We start from the raw sequence: 14476 nt of genomic DNA, 5'->3' as shown, positions 1-14476 counted from the left end.
ATTAACACAGGAAACTCTGTAAACTGCTGTACAGTCAGCCTGTTTAATTAAGGAACAACAGAGAAATGCTTAAGACATTGGAAGAACTATTAAAATAGATGCCATATTACAGTATAGTCCAGTTACATATTAGCAAATCAGTTCACAAGTACACAGGACACATCCTTACTCACAGCAGCATCTCCTCTCCTAAATTATAAGCAAAGTCATAAACTTTCAAATATGTACAAATACATTCATCTTGCTTAACTTAATTTTACTGTTCTTCTCTGAGTTTCATGTGATTTTCCAGTTTCACATACTTTTAACAAAAATGCACCACATCATCAGTGCACATTCTATACAACTTTTACAACTTAACAGGAACGAACTCCTAAAAAAAAAATCAGATTTATATGGGTAAAAAATTAGGATTTCACTTTAGAAGAATAACATTTGGATAGAAGTGGAATTTTACATCCATCTTCTGTCATGTAATGAGTTGACACTCAGTTCAAATCAGTTACCAAAAAATTTTGGGTCTAGTTCACTACGGAGAAACTGAGCAGTGTCTGATGAAATGTAACTTGGAAGTAGGGCTCACTGAAAATTTTCCACTGAATAGCACGTGATAGCAAAATAATTTTTTATTTATGCTAAAACTCCTCAATGACATCATCTTAGGAAAGAGAACTTCTAATTCTCAAAGTTTTCCCCTTGGGAGAATCAGTCTCTTACCAACTGATTTTCTGGGGAACCAGAAATAAAACCTTTGACAACAACTCAAAGAAGGCAAGGAACAGGTTGGGGGGAGCTACAGGCTGGACTGCAGGGAACAAGTCTTCATACAGAGCATTTTCAGACACAGGAAGAACACAAAAGTGATTTAGAACACAAAGCACCAGCTGACCAAGGAAACTGGATCATCTTCTTCAATGAAATAATGAGCTCTGTATCTGAGGAAAGAGCAGCCTGTCTTTTGCAGGCTCCTTTGGCACCCTTGTGGGCAAGCTGGGAGATGAAGTCTGGATGAAAGAGTGGAAAGCTGATTGCAGTGTTAGACTCAAGGCTTAGCAGGCAGGTGGCTCTGAATCATGTTTTTGGGGTCTGATACTGAGGTGAATGTTTTCACTGACAACCTGGAAAATGGAATGCAATGCATCTTCATCTCATTTCTGACTGACATCAAATTTGGGAGAGTGGTAAATACACTGGAGGGCAGGGCTGCTGCCAACTGGCATCACAGCCTGGCAGACACAGACTGAAAGAGCCTCCTGAACCTCGCAAAGACAAAGTTCTGCACAAGGGACAGGGTACCTCCATGTGGAAACATAAACTGCATATGAACAGCACCAAGAGCCATGGGCTGTGCTATACATGTCAAACCATGTCAAAAATCCTAAAACATTACTCTCACAAAGAGTTATAGCAGGGGCAAAAGAACAAAACAATTAGAAAGTTTATGGATCTGAACCGAGACTGAAACTATCAGGAGAGTGCACAACTGAAAGAATCCCAAAAAACCTAAATAAATACATACAGAAAAAACAGTGTGCTCAACCAGCACAGACAGAAATTATTGGCAAGAAAGCTGAAGTCAATTTTATATATCTATATCTACCCTATGTCCAACGCATCCATAGGGTTCTGGCAGGTGCTCCTGGGAACCCAAGCCCATGGTTGCATGGCTGTAGCCCTGCCTCTGGCAGATTTATTTTCCACAAGCTGCCGAAAGTGGGGTCTCTTTCAATATGTATTTGACATCTTGCTACAGGACAGCTTTTTTAAGCCAACCTTGATAGTATTGAAAAGCTTTGCTACAGTTTTGGCAGGGGCACCGGATAGTCTGTGTACAGCTGCACCAAAGGACAGCATGAACAATGACCAGCTGCTCCTGGAAGAAGTTTTCTTGGATCAGCTTTGTTGGTGCAGCTCCATTTCTGGATCCATGAAACAAGTGTCAGCTGCTGGAAGAGGATATTTCTGGGATGACCTGCAATGGCTGCAGAATTTCAAGGATGACAAGGGGCGTTTTGCGGGTTTTTCTGAGGTAATTCTGATTATAAGGTTGTGAATCTTGCATTCATCCAGCAAGGGCTTTTCCATGCTCAGATGACGCGCTGCATTAGTCGTGCTGGTGAACTTGACAGGACCTAAAATCCCTTGCTGCCAACCCTGCTTCCAGACCTCTCTGTTCCTTAATAGACTGGAATGTAAATCTCCTGTTACGTTTCAAAGAGCAGTTGCACTTTTAACAGCATTAATGGAAGCTGTTGTAGAAGTTGCTTAACCCAAAAATCAACCTTGTAACAACAACCAGAATTAGGCACACTGCACATAATGAAAAAACCATGTTACTAGAGCCATTATCAGAAATATCCCACTTTTCAGGAGAAAAAAAATTCCAGTGATAAAGTCATTTAAAGGATAAACAGTTCATAGAAAAGAATACTTCAAGCAAATCTGGGCAACTGAAAGACATATGTTGTGCACGATTAAGTAGCATGATTTAGAGCAGTGTCCACCTTAATTAACACATCAAATCTGTGTGATCAAGGAAGAATGTTGCTACAAATCCTGAAAAGCCCAAGAGATTCAGAGATTTCAAGCCTACTTGATTTAGTAAAGTGCTCCCTCCGAGATAACATCTGTCAACAAAATATATATTCTAATAAAAATATTTAAACTATGAAAAAACAAAACATAGAAAATAGAATATTTTTATTTAACTTCATGTTAGGTATTTTAGACAGATTGTACTTTTCAGTGCATGGACAGCAACCACCTCTTTCACAGATACAGACTTTATTTGAAATCTTACATTTTTTGGCTGGTCAATAATAAAAGTATGATAAATGCACGGGAGAGGTAGGAACTGTTTCTTATGAAACATTTATTAAAAATAAATGTCTTGATTATTAATAAAATGTTTGCTTTTCTAAGAATCCAAGTGAAAACAAGCACAAAGCATTTTTTGTAAGAGATAAAGACAATGGAAGAAACAGAAAACCAATTTTGAACTGGTAATTGTAGAACTACCCTCAGAATTCTTCACTCTTAAAGTTTGCTGAATTGATACTTCTCTCTGGGATTTTCAAATGGCTTCAGGAAGTAAGAAGGTTAGAATTCCATGAAGCAACTGTAACTTTGGTTGTAAAAGTATAAAAGTAACCTCCCAAAACATACTAGTTGGTCATCTAGCTGAAGAGGCATGTTTGGATGTCCTTGAAAAAAATCCCTGTTCTCTGTAAAAACAGTTTGGCAGGGCAACCACAACCAGAGGAAAAAAGACATCCTTGAGCTCGCTGTGTGGACCAAAGAAGCAGAAGTGTACTAGCACTGTCTTCCAGCAAAATTCTTTCTTTGATACAAACTCTAGGAAATCTTGGTATGATCCCTTTCTATCCCATAGCCTTCCAAATCACTGCTAGTAGCAGCATCCAGCTAACTAGCCACAGAGAAAGCCTCCTTTGCCAGCTTTTGGATCACCAGTTCATCCATTTTAAAACCCTGACAAATCTTCTCCTAGGCTATCTGAACTTCCTTCCAGAAGGTTTTGTTCCAAACACCTGTCTGTTTTGTTCTTATCTTACTGACATTTTACAGAAAGGATAGTTCTGCTATGTAATCACAGGAAATGGCAATGAGAAGTTTAATAAAACTTCTGTACCTTGGGGTACAGCAAAATACTAGTGAAGTTCTAAGTCCCAGCTATAGTCATACTGCTTGAAATTCTTTCCTCACAATTCATGTTTGGAGCTTTCAGAAGGATGAGCCAGATTGCAATGGCTGGATGAAAAAGAACGGGCCATGAAAACAAAAACTTCAACAGAAGTTGAAGCATTAGCAATGGCTTTGGCATCCTAACACCAGCATGACTCCAGTTCCAGAGAACACACCAGCAAATCACCAAATGAGTGCAGAACACAATTCTGAAGATCAACAGCTAATTTCTGGACAGCATGGCATTATTTAGTGTACATACTGAATGAAACACACTGTATCAGCAAGAACTATCAGCCATGTACAATAAAGGGGATGACTCAAATGATAAGTATTTCTTATTTGTGTCTCTTCGTAAGAAGAAGTATGAGTAGATATTCTGATGCATTTCACCATCTTCTCATTCCTTTTTTCTTATCTGCAGTTCTAAGTAGCAAAGAAATCCTCAAGCTTTCAGGAAGACCTTCACTATCAGAGTTGACGTGAATCCCACAGTATCCATTACCTTCTCTTTCAATACCATGCTAGTGCTGATGGCCACATTTTGTCCAAGTTCCTTATGCTGCTAAAATTCTGGATCTTGTTCTTTGCTGTTTTACAAGGACATTTTGGTTCAGTCCTGTGAGACATCCTTCTAGATGCTGCTAGTCAACAACTTACTAAAAATTTCAAATACTCTTACTTACCATCCTTCTCCTCCAAGATTCAAAAATCTTCTCCTATGCACAGAAACTAAAAGAATGAAGATCTGGGTTTTCTAAATTAATACACAGGGTGAGAGCTGGGTGCACAAGCATGATGCTACCGTGCCATCTGCTGGAGCCCACTTGTGGAACGAGACGTGACTGTGCTGATGCAGTCAAAATTCACCACTGCTTTAACAATAACACAGAGGTGCTACATACCTGGTTTTGATGAAAATCTCTAGAAAATACCTTATCATTAAATTGGTTGGAATAATTAACCATGGTTTGCTGGACTGATTTTGAAATAATCAGTTCTGATGCCTGTTGTTTTCATATGCAGGTTGTATCTTGAATTTGAAATTAGAATATTACAACCAGAATATTATAATGCAGACAAGGAAAAATATGAAGTTTCTACAGAAGAAGTGCTGAAAATCATGGCACCCTCATAATCCAAGTTGATTTTAAGTGTATTATTATTACCACCATTAGAGTAAGATGTAGAAAGATATTTCATTCCATACACCTGGAAGGGCTAGAGAATATTACATGCCAATTGTATGGAAGTTCAGTCTAACAAAGGATATGTATTCTCCAAAGGGATGTTTAATCAATTAACATTCCAAGTAAAGGTTTTATAAGGTGTTCATCTGACTAGAGGACTTAATCAAAATAAGTTGCTTTTGTCCTCAACAGTCAAATAATCTACATAGAAAATTGAATCAATTAGTTAATTTACAAGCATTGTGGGACTTTAGACTGTTAAAGATGCATTTCCAGTTCCAATTCCTAACTCTCAAGTGGAATTTTGGACTTAAGAGTTCAAGAACTGGAGGAGAGGTGGGAAAAGATGGTTGTGGGATTTGTTTGTTTTATCTATGGACATTAGGTAAAGTAATTTTTAAACACTTTGTTGGACCACTAGATACCAAAGCTCACCCCCCTGAGTGCATACAGGGAAGGAATTACTAAAAATAAAAGCATGTTTACATGGCATTTTCCATGCATTCTAACAGCCAATGAATTTAAGTCCTAATTCTGGGCTGTAATATTGAAAAATAATGTCAACAGCTGCAAGAATTTTTTACAACATATGTAGATTGTCAAATGTTCTTTTGTTTACACCTTTAAGTTATTAAAAAAAAGTTCTTAAGTTTCTGTTCCATAATGGCACACACTTTTAATGTAACAGTAGAGGTAGGTCTTTTACTGTGAAGCAATCTATCCTTATGCTTTTTTCCTTAAAAATCATTCTAAAATGTCACACAGTTCACTATTGTTTGTTTGTCATATTAGTGCATTTGTCAAAGTTTACACAAAATACTGACAAAACCCAGAACTGGCCTGTGTTTTATGGTATTTATCTCAGCATCACACTTCAGTTTTTGAATGCAAGCTGCCAAGATCTCAATTGTTTAAACCAAAGGTTATGCAAACATGACAGCAACCAAATTATTAGAAGACTTTGGATATTCCATCTTCTTTCTGCTTTAGAAATGACCATATGCAAAAAATAATGAGGCTCTTACAGCCACTCATTAGTAATTTTTATGCAAATTCCTGTAAAATCAAACACTTAGAAGCTTCATAAAAGTCCTTATAGAAACAACAAACCAGCTGTCTATATGTCATGTGTCTCCTGGTGGTCAAGGCAGCGCACCTCTCTCTGCCTGGGCCTATCACTTGAAGGGTGAAGTGCTGGAGAAGGAAGATCAGAGACCACATTACAGAGGCACTCCTTTTCCTAAAAATACACATGTGCACGTGTGGCCACAGCAGTACAGTCACTGCAGGGTACAGCAAATCAGTACCATGCAGTATTCTGTCACTTACTGTACATGTAACATGGCACTCAGAGCAGATGAAGTCCATGTACACATACCCAACAGTGTTATACACGTATCTAGAGGGAACTATGGACCTGTACTGTAATACACTTTATAAACATACATAATAGCTAAGATAAAACCAAAATTCCATGTGTCACTTCCTTAGTTTTATAGATATAAAACCTGTAAAAAGAGAAGTCATCGATTTCACATAGCTTATTATATTAGCAAAATGCCTGTTCTTTCCAACATGAAAGACTTTTTGGTTTGGTTTGTTTTTTACTACCTTTCAACAGTCCACCTCCTTCCCAGCCAGGCTGAACAGCAGTATAACACAATTCCCAATCCAGACTCATTTTATTTACAGCAGTAAGCAGCATACAAACACATGTCTGCTTTTCATCATGACGACCAAAAATATTCAGAACACAGAGTTATTAGGAACACTTGGCAACCACAAGGCCACAATTAACAGTAATGAACACTTCAGAGCAGGCAGAGCTTACCATGTCAACACTCCAAGGAGCTACATGGTTTCAATGAGATACCTGCATGTGAGCAAACACAGCAGAGCACATCCTGCACCACCAGCAAATGTGAGAGGGTTGAACAAAAGGCCAGCAACAAGGAGACATCCATGAAGAGTAAAGCCTGAGTAAAGCCTGCTCCAGCTGCCCAACAGCTCAGAGACCCATCTGGGATGGGTGGGTTTGTACCACCCTCCCCATCCATGCCAGAGAACTGCTCAGGGAAACTTCCCTTTGAGCCCCAAAGCTCCTCCTCCAGCCAGAGGAGCTTTTGGGGCCACTGCTCACATGTAGTTCTGCTTATTCTTGTATTAAAACCAACACCCCGCTACCATTTGATATTTGTATAAAATATTAAGCAAAGACCCTTAAAACAAGGCTGAACCTGCTCTGGTAACTGCACAGAACTGTAACTAAGGCATAAACAATATCCCCACACCCTGCGGTCTACAAATCAAGTTGTATCTCTAGCGAGTTATACCAAGAGAAAGTAGGATGCTAGCACATTTTTATTCCAGCAGTTTTGATCCTTTTTCATGGTAGCAGCAAGAGACCTGGAGCAAACCAGGGGATCCTCTGCAACCAGAGCCCTCCAGATGCATGGTGGAAACACACATTCATTCACACTCTGAACAGGCTGCTCTGACCAGAGCAGGACCTGGGGATTATTTTGACTTCTGCTTCCTACTGGGTTTATATTTAAGAGCATATATGTCTCTCTGTAGCAGACATGCATCTCTGGATCACCCCTGTGCTCATGCATGCACATGCACATGTTATACATCGAGGGGAGGAGGAAGTATGTGAACACCACATGTTTTGGTGAGAAGCCAGGAGGGAAGGGAGCGAATTTGAAGGCAGATGCAGGAATGGACAGCACACCATGGGACTCTCATTTCTGCTAATCCCTCTCTTTTCCTTTCTTTAAGTAACTGTCTTGTGCAATAGTTATGTGGGGTAGGTCCATGCAGAAGTCAAGATTAACAAAAGTAGGGTCTCGGAAGTCTGCAGGACAACAGCAATTTAGGAATTTCCCTGCCACATTCCTGAACCTCATTCCTGAACAGCACTGCTGGCACAGCCCCAGTGTGAAAAGCAGACATGGTTTTCCATTGCCTGGTCATCAAAAACCCATCCTTGCTAAAACCACAGAGGCAGTTTAGCACAGCTGGACACAACTCCCCTGGGGCATGGATACACATGCAGAACCAGCCCGACACCTCGCTGGGGACACCACTGTGCACACTCATGTCGCCAAGGATGCAACAAGGAATTACCTGGACATTGTCACCTACACAGGGAGAGTCCTGGCCCAAAGAATGGTTACTGCCATGCCAAAGGGGTCACCTCCCCTGACACCTGCAGTGTAGGCAATGCTGACTGGCCTCCCAGCAGGGGTAGGCAGTGCTGTGACAGCAGCACACACACACCTACTCCGTGATACAGATACACACAGGCAGCCCTGCAAAGAAAGAAACTCTGTTTTCTGGGTTTCACAAAGAGATACCCTTGACTGGAATTTTCCAGGACTCTGTGGCTATCCTCTGACATGAGATGAGTATAATGAACAGTATGTTCCTCAGAGCAAAGAAAGGAAAAATGAAAACTGATCAACAATACAATCTTTTACAGTGTATTTCCTTTTTTTTTCTGGAGAAAGTATGCGAGTACTATCAGTTCAATATCAGTGCCACGATATTCTGGTACTGTGCAATCTCTTGGGAAAAAGACATTATCAGAAAGATTCAGGAATAGCAACTTCTTTTATTAGGTCCAGAATATTATAGGTGGACCCCTAAAAAGTCAGCAGGATGATAAAGCTGTTATTTCTACTTTTTTGGGAATCATGTATCAAAGAAATCAGATGACGTGATCTAAAAAACCCCTACCAAAATCATGTTCAGCACAATACAGAATTAAATATGGAAGCTTGAAGCCAAAGCCTTAAACACTGGAATCTCCTTTTTTTTTCCACTTAAACAATACCATGACTACACCTAACATGATGAGAAAGATCAAATCAAACTGGTAATAACTGATGAATTAATAGAATTAAGTGTGGCTCTGTTAAACTCCCAAGATTTCTCTTCATATCAGATTTTCTATGTTTTAAAATATCTTTTAATATTTTCAAATAGGGCTGTTTTTCAAACATGAATTCTGATATTCTGCTTCCAGGAATGCAAGTCAAACTGAGTAATAAAAGATAGGTCATGAAATAAAAGTCCAAAAGGAGAGAAATCTACTGTAACCCTCCAAAAGAAAGATGTTTAGCAACATAGTTTTCAACATAAAATATGAGAAATGCTAGTTCATGTAACCTTCATATTGCCAAGAATTTGAATCATATGACACACACTCCGAGCTGGTTTTCTCTCAGGAATAATAAAATCTTTCTCGTTATTGGACAGTATTTGCAAACCTCTGAATTCTGAAAACTCACGGATAGGTTTTTAAACTTTATCTTATTATAACATTATAACAGATTACAACACAAAAGTTATTGGCTTAAGAAAAATAAATTTAATATTATTTATAGAATGCCACTGTCTTTAATTTTGCTTATCAAAGTTTCTTTCACGACAGACTGCATAGTAAGTGCTATGAAGAGGCCCTTATTACACCAAAGCAATACAGAAGAATCCCAAGCAACATTCTAGAGGCAAAATAAATCAATATTATCTTCCATCTGCTTTTGGCCAACGTTGGAGAATAGATCATGGCCCAGATGTGGCTTTGTTGTAACCTAATACAGGTTACATTTTTAATTTTGTCTTGGTTGCTACTAAGATTTCCTACAGTTGTGTTTCATACTGTATACTACAAGTACACTTTTAGAATATCCAATCCAATCTATTTGAAAATAAAGATAAACATCTGGTTATTGCCACTTTGAAAAGCCACAGTGATCTATCAGAAACTACCTAAAGCTCTGAAACAATTACTAATTAGTCTACTATTATTCTCTTAGTTATAGTGGTACTACATGTGTCTATTCACACAGATGTGACATTGGAGCAGGTCCTAAACCCAGTATCAATGCCTGTGGAACTCTCAAATTAAATGACATCACAGGAAGACCTCACTCCTTTCCTGCAGCTAAAGACCAGAATTTTGGGAGTATTTACGTATTTATCAGTTTTATGCACATTTTTCCCATCTAACCACATTTAGCTTAAGAATCCAGATGTCTGGGGCAGATGTATTTTCCAATTTGACTCACATTTGCCAAACAAAAGCATTAATATGCAGTTAGGCAATATTACTGACCAACATCATACAAATGCAGTGTTGTACCGCAACATCCTGGAGCTCTTCCTTTGAGATGAAAAGTTTTATCTGTTCCAGCTACCCAAGGAAGGTGTCCCACAGTCCTGCATTATCTGAAGAGAATCTTTTCCCAGAAATAATTGTTTTAAGGAAGATTCATTGCTACTGTTAAATATTTTATGCAAATTGTTTCTAGTATCTTTTTAATATGAAAATTGTTTCAGATTATCAAATACTATCCCCCCAGTGTCTTCAGGCCTCTTCTTGCTTTTATCACCACTTTATCAAATTAGGTGCTACTTCATTTCAAAATACACTGTTCACTTGCTGCTGCCAGAAGAAAGTCAGAGAGACAACTGAAATTCTGGATAAATCATGATTGCAATAAATGAATGGAGAAGTATGCAAATTGAGCCATGATTTCTAAAGAAGTGTTAAAAATACAGTGTGTTGCTGAAAACGTAGTTACATAGAAGTGTTTCCCTGCTAAAAAAAAAGGCTCTTCAGTTGCAAAAAAAAATTAGGTATTTTTTCTCTGAGATGTCAGCAAATGTCATTTATAGAAAATTAAAACAGAAAGTAAAACGTTTGAAATAGCAATTCATGTGTAACTGCAAATTTTTTTGAGGTAACCACAGCAGAGAAAAGCAAGCATAAATGAAAGTGTGTCTAGAACTATAATTTCACACTTTTATCTGTTTGGTATCTGTTTGAATGAACTGAATTGTCAATCAATATATCAAGCTTTCACAACACTGCAGATGTTTTTAACAGTAATTAAGTCATATAACATACAGAACAGAACACAGTGCTCCTGCTCCTCTATCAAAGGCATTAATCACTACTGTAAGACAGGCTGATTTAAATGTTTGCCACAGTACATGATTTATCAGGGAAAAAGTCTTACCCAGGGCATGACAATAAAGTTTTCAGCAAGTGGTCAGTGACAACTCCGAGCAGAGATAAAAGCAAGTAACTGGGGATTTAACTGCCCTCATCAGAAGATATCTGCTTTAATGAATGACCAGTACAATCTCCATGTAATTTTGATCTTCCTTACTACTAAAATCCATCAGAAATACTTCTCCCATTTCCATTTCAGCAGCAGTAATTGTCAATACTTCTCAAACACAGGAAAGCATGTTTTTAACATTTCAGTACTGACTTGCTGCACATTACCTTACTTTAACTGTATTTGTAAGGCCTCCTACAGTCTACCACAGCTGCCAAATAAGACAGATTAGTATGAGACTCTAACACACTATTCCACAGATCATAGGCCTGTTAAAATTGGCAGGTTCTGCCTGTTACCAGTTGGAAGAAGAACAGTTTGAAAGAATGCCTCTCTTGGACTGAGAGAACTCAAGCCGACAACCACCAGAGATGTGGCAAGCCCAAGTTTTGCCATCTCTACAGAAATGTGTAAAATACCACCCTCATTTCCTCCCCATTGCAAAATGGCTCGATCAGATACTTGGGGAAATACAGCCTATGTCATTGTTCACTAAAATAAAATAGCAATTCACTTGAAACAATAGTAAGAATATTCTATTCCTCTTCCTTAATCTCTTCTCAAGTCCTGTGGTAGCAGAAAGATACGAGACCAGCAATAATATACATGGTGGGATTATTACAAGCATTTTGTTAACATACTGCTCTTCATGCACAAAATGAATATAGAGAAGCTCTGAAAAAGGATCTGACCTTTACTTTTATGGACTGCAGTAAAACGAGAGAATAGATTCTATTAAATGAAAAAACCTGACACTAAACAATCAGAAAAATCTTAACTAGCAATGGAGGGCTCTGCATTAGACTAGCAGAGTGCAGTCTTCCTGATTTTCTAACGCACAGCACTTCATAGCAAGACAAAGAATTCAGTCCAAAAGACACTTCGCAGAAATGGCCATCCTGCATCTCTTGAAATTCTTAGATTTTTGTGTCTTTTAACAGACACTGCTTAAATTACTTGGTCTTACGACCTGCAGCCAAGAGAATTCACGTGTCTACAGCAAAACGCTGACTTGCTGAGTTTGCAACAATTCACCATATCAGTTTGGAACAACTTGTTTCATTAACAGCAGAGGTTTAGTGGCTGGAGAGCATCAGATTTCCCACCTGGAGGAGTAGGTGAGACTGGTGTGTCCCAGGGCAAACCATGGGACTGAAGCTTGCTGCACACACGTCCCCATTCAGCCCAGTGTGTCCAGCAGGAAGCCAGGGCTCTGCCCACCCTGTCACCTCTGCCAGGGCATTCCCTTCCCTTCCTCTCAGCTGTTGCATCACCCTCTCTGTGCCTCCAGACACAGCAGGATTTCAGTTTGCATCTTGCAGAAGCCACTGGGAACATGCAGTAACATTAACAGAAAAATCTGGTGGTATTCTACAATTCCAGTTTCTACAATTTTCTACAAAAAAGTTCCTGCAATTCCAGTAGTTCAGTGAGTACTGCAACCTAACTCTCCCCAAAAACCCCATCAATAATTAATGCTGTATTTCCCTAAAGCTTGACTACATCTCCAGTTAAGACCACATTTCTTAAATTAGGTTTTTGTGTCTTTTAACAGACACTGCTTAAATTACTTGGTCTGTGACCTGCAGCTAACAGAATTCATGTGTCTACAGCAAAATGCTGCCTCACTGAGTCCCCCTGCAGCAAGGGCAAACTTAAGTAAGTTCTTGATAATGTGCTTTTTTCTTGAATTGATATGGGGAAGCTCCGAAATGTCAAAATTTACACATTGTTTCAAATAACACACTTGAGCAAAGTGCACAGACAAATTGTAAATCATGTTTTTATCTCAATAAATAACTTCATCTGTCATAAAAGTAGATGTTAAAAATACTTGTTTCTAACTCACTGCCCAGTGTCAGGAGTTCAGATATTTTCATGCTGACCAAGCTTATTCCTAAGAAATGAAAACTTTCATTGCATATTTTCAAAGATATGAAAATATTCTTGGGGGAGACAGGAAGGGGAAGGCATAGAAACTGTGCCTCCTTATTTGATCTCTTTCCCCTGCCTGATTTGAGTTATATTTGCTAATTTGATTAAGAAAACAAAAGCCTATTTTAATTTCAGTAACTCTTCAGACACATTGATTTCCTTGAACTTAAGGTCCTTCTTGGCCTTCAAATCAGCAGGATGGAAAAAAATTTTTTCTTCCAGGGCAAAATTGGTTTTTATTATTTTATTAAAAGGTGGTATCAGTATTTCTTTCCTCAGAAAGTCAAATTTCATTCTCTTCTGATATCTGCTTTCTACTAAGATACAAAAGTAAAGGGGATTTGTATTTTGTTCCTATTGTCTAAAAACATCTGGATACTTTTTTAACCCAGAAATGGTAAAAAAAGTAGAAGCAAAATCTGTGTCACATCTAGATAATCCTGCTTTCTGGTTTGAAAGAAAATTTCTAACTCTGGAATACCCAGCAGGTGCAATATTCCATTAGTCATGATTTTGGACAGAGAAATAGAGTTTCACAGACAAATTCAATTTTTCTTCCAACTCTAAGGCTAAATTTAGGGCTTGGAAAAGGTGAAGACCTGTGCCAAAAAGCAGATTCTACGTGCTGTGTAATTTTAGCCAGTCAACTTCAGTTCTCATCTTTTGACCGCAGGTAATTTGCTCCTAAGACCACTGCTCAGACAAAGATGAACTTCTTTCACAACAGTAGAAAAATATCTTACTGTGAACAGCCAAGAAATGCAACACAACAAAACTTGCATTTGATGGTGACCTGAGGTAGCATTTGCTCAGTCAGTGTTAATTTATTTCCACACTTCAGTGAAAGCTGCATTTAGCACCCACCTTTTAAAAAATGTGGATCAACAAACTGCTGCAAAACAATTTAGGTGGTTTTTAGGTTAGAGAAGAGTGGGACTAAAATACTAAGGCCTCCATCAAATCCAAAATTTGATACAATAACTCAGACAGGGTCAACAAAAGAGAAACCAAATGTGATCACATTACAAATGAAGAAAAAATACTACTACACTCTCAGACAGCAGACTGAAAACATGTAAGTCTATAAAATATTTCAGATGATGCATTGAGAACAAGTGAAGGTAAAACAGACCAATTATTGAAATGAAAGTCAAAAGAAGTCACCCACATATTTTGCTTTCATATGTAGCTGCCACCATATGTTGGTGCTTAATCAGCATATAATAATTTGTCAGTAGAATTAACTTTGGAGATGAACTGCAAACACTTGCAGTGAGTCTCTGACAAACTGTCACTGTGACAAGCAGAACTGCTACCATGAGCTACAGAAGCAGAAAACATGCTTTCTTCTTAAACTATGTGATGACAAAGACGACAAACTTTGTTCTTTTCAACTGAACAGTGGGTGATAGAACTTTTAGGAATGCTGGGTTGAAAATTACTTGGAAAGGCCAAGACCCACTCATTAAAAAAAGCACTTCAAGCCATTAAGTTATATCATTTCAATACTTACCA

At 38.4% G+C, this 14476-nt stretch overlaps 1 protein-coding gene across 6 annotated transcripts in view; it reads right to left on the bottom strand.

The window, feature by feature from the left end:
• SBF2 (SET binding factor 2) overlaps positions 1-14476 on the bottom strand; it is a 235244-nt gene that overhangs the window by 71857 nt on the left and 148911 nt on the right. The window lies entirely within an intron of this gene.

Source organism: Corvus kubaryi, unplaced genomic scaffold, assembly GCF_017639235.1.
Source record: "Corvus kubaryi isolate FWS band 111438036 unplaced genomic scaffold, C.kubaryi_AGA036_p1.0 37392, whole genome shotgun sequence".
Lineage (NCBI taxonomy): Eukaryota > Metazoa > Chordata > Aves > Passeriformes > Corvidae > Corvus > Corvus kubaryi.
This window is presented reverse-complemented; position numbering and strand designations above follow the sequence as displayed.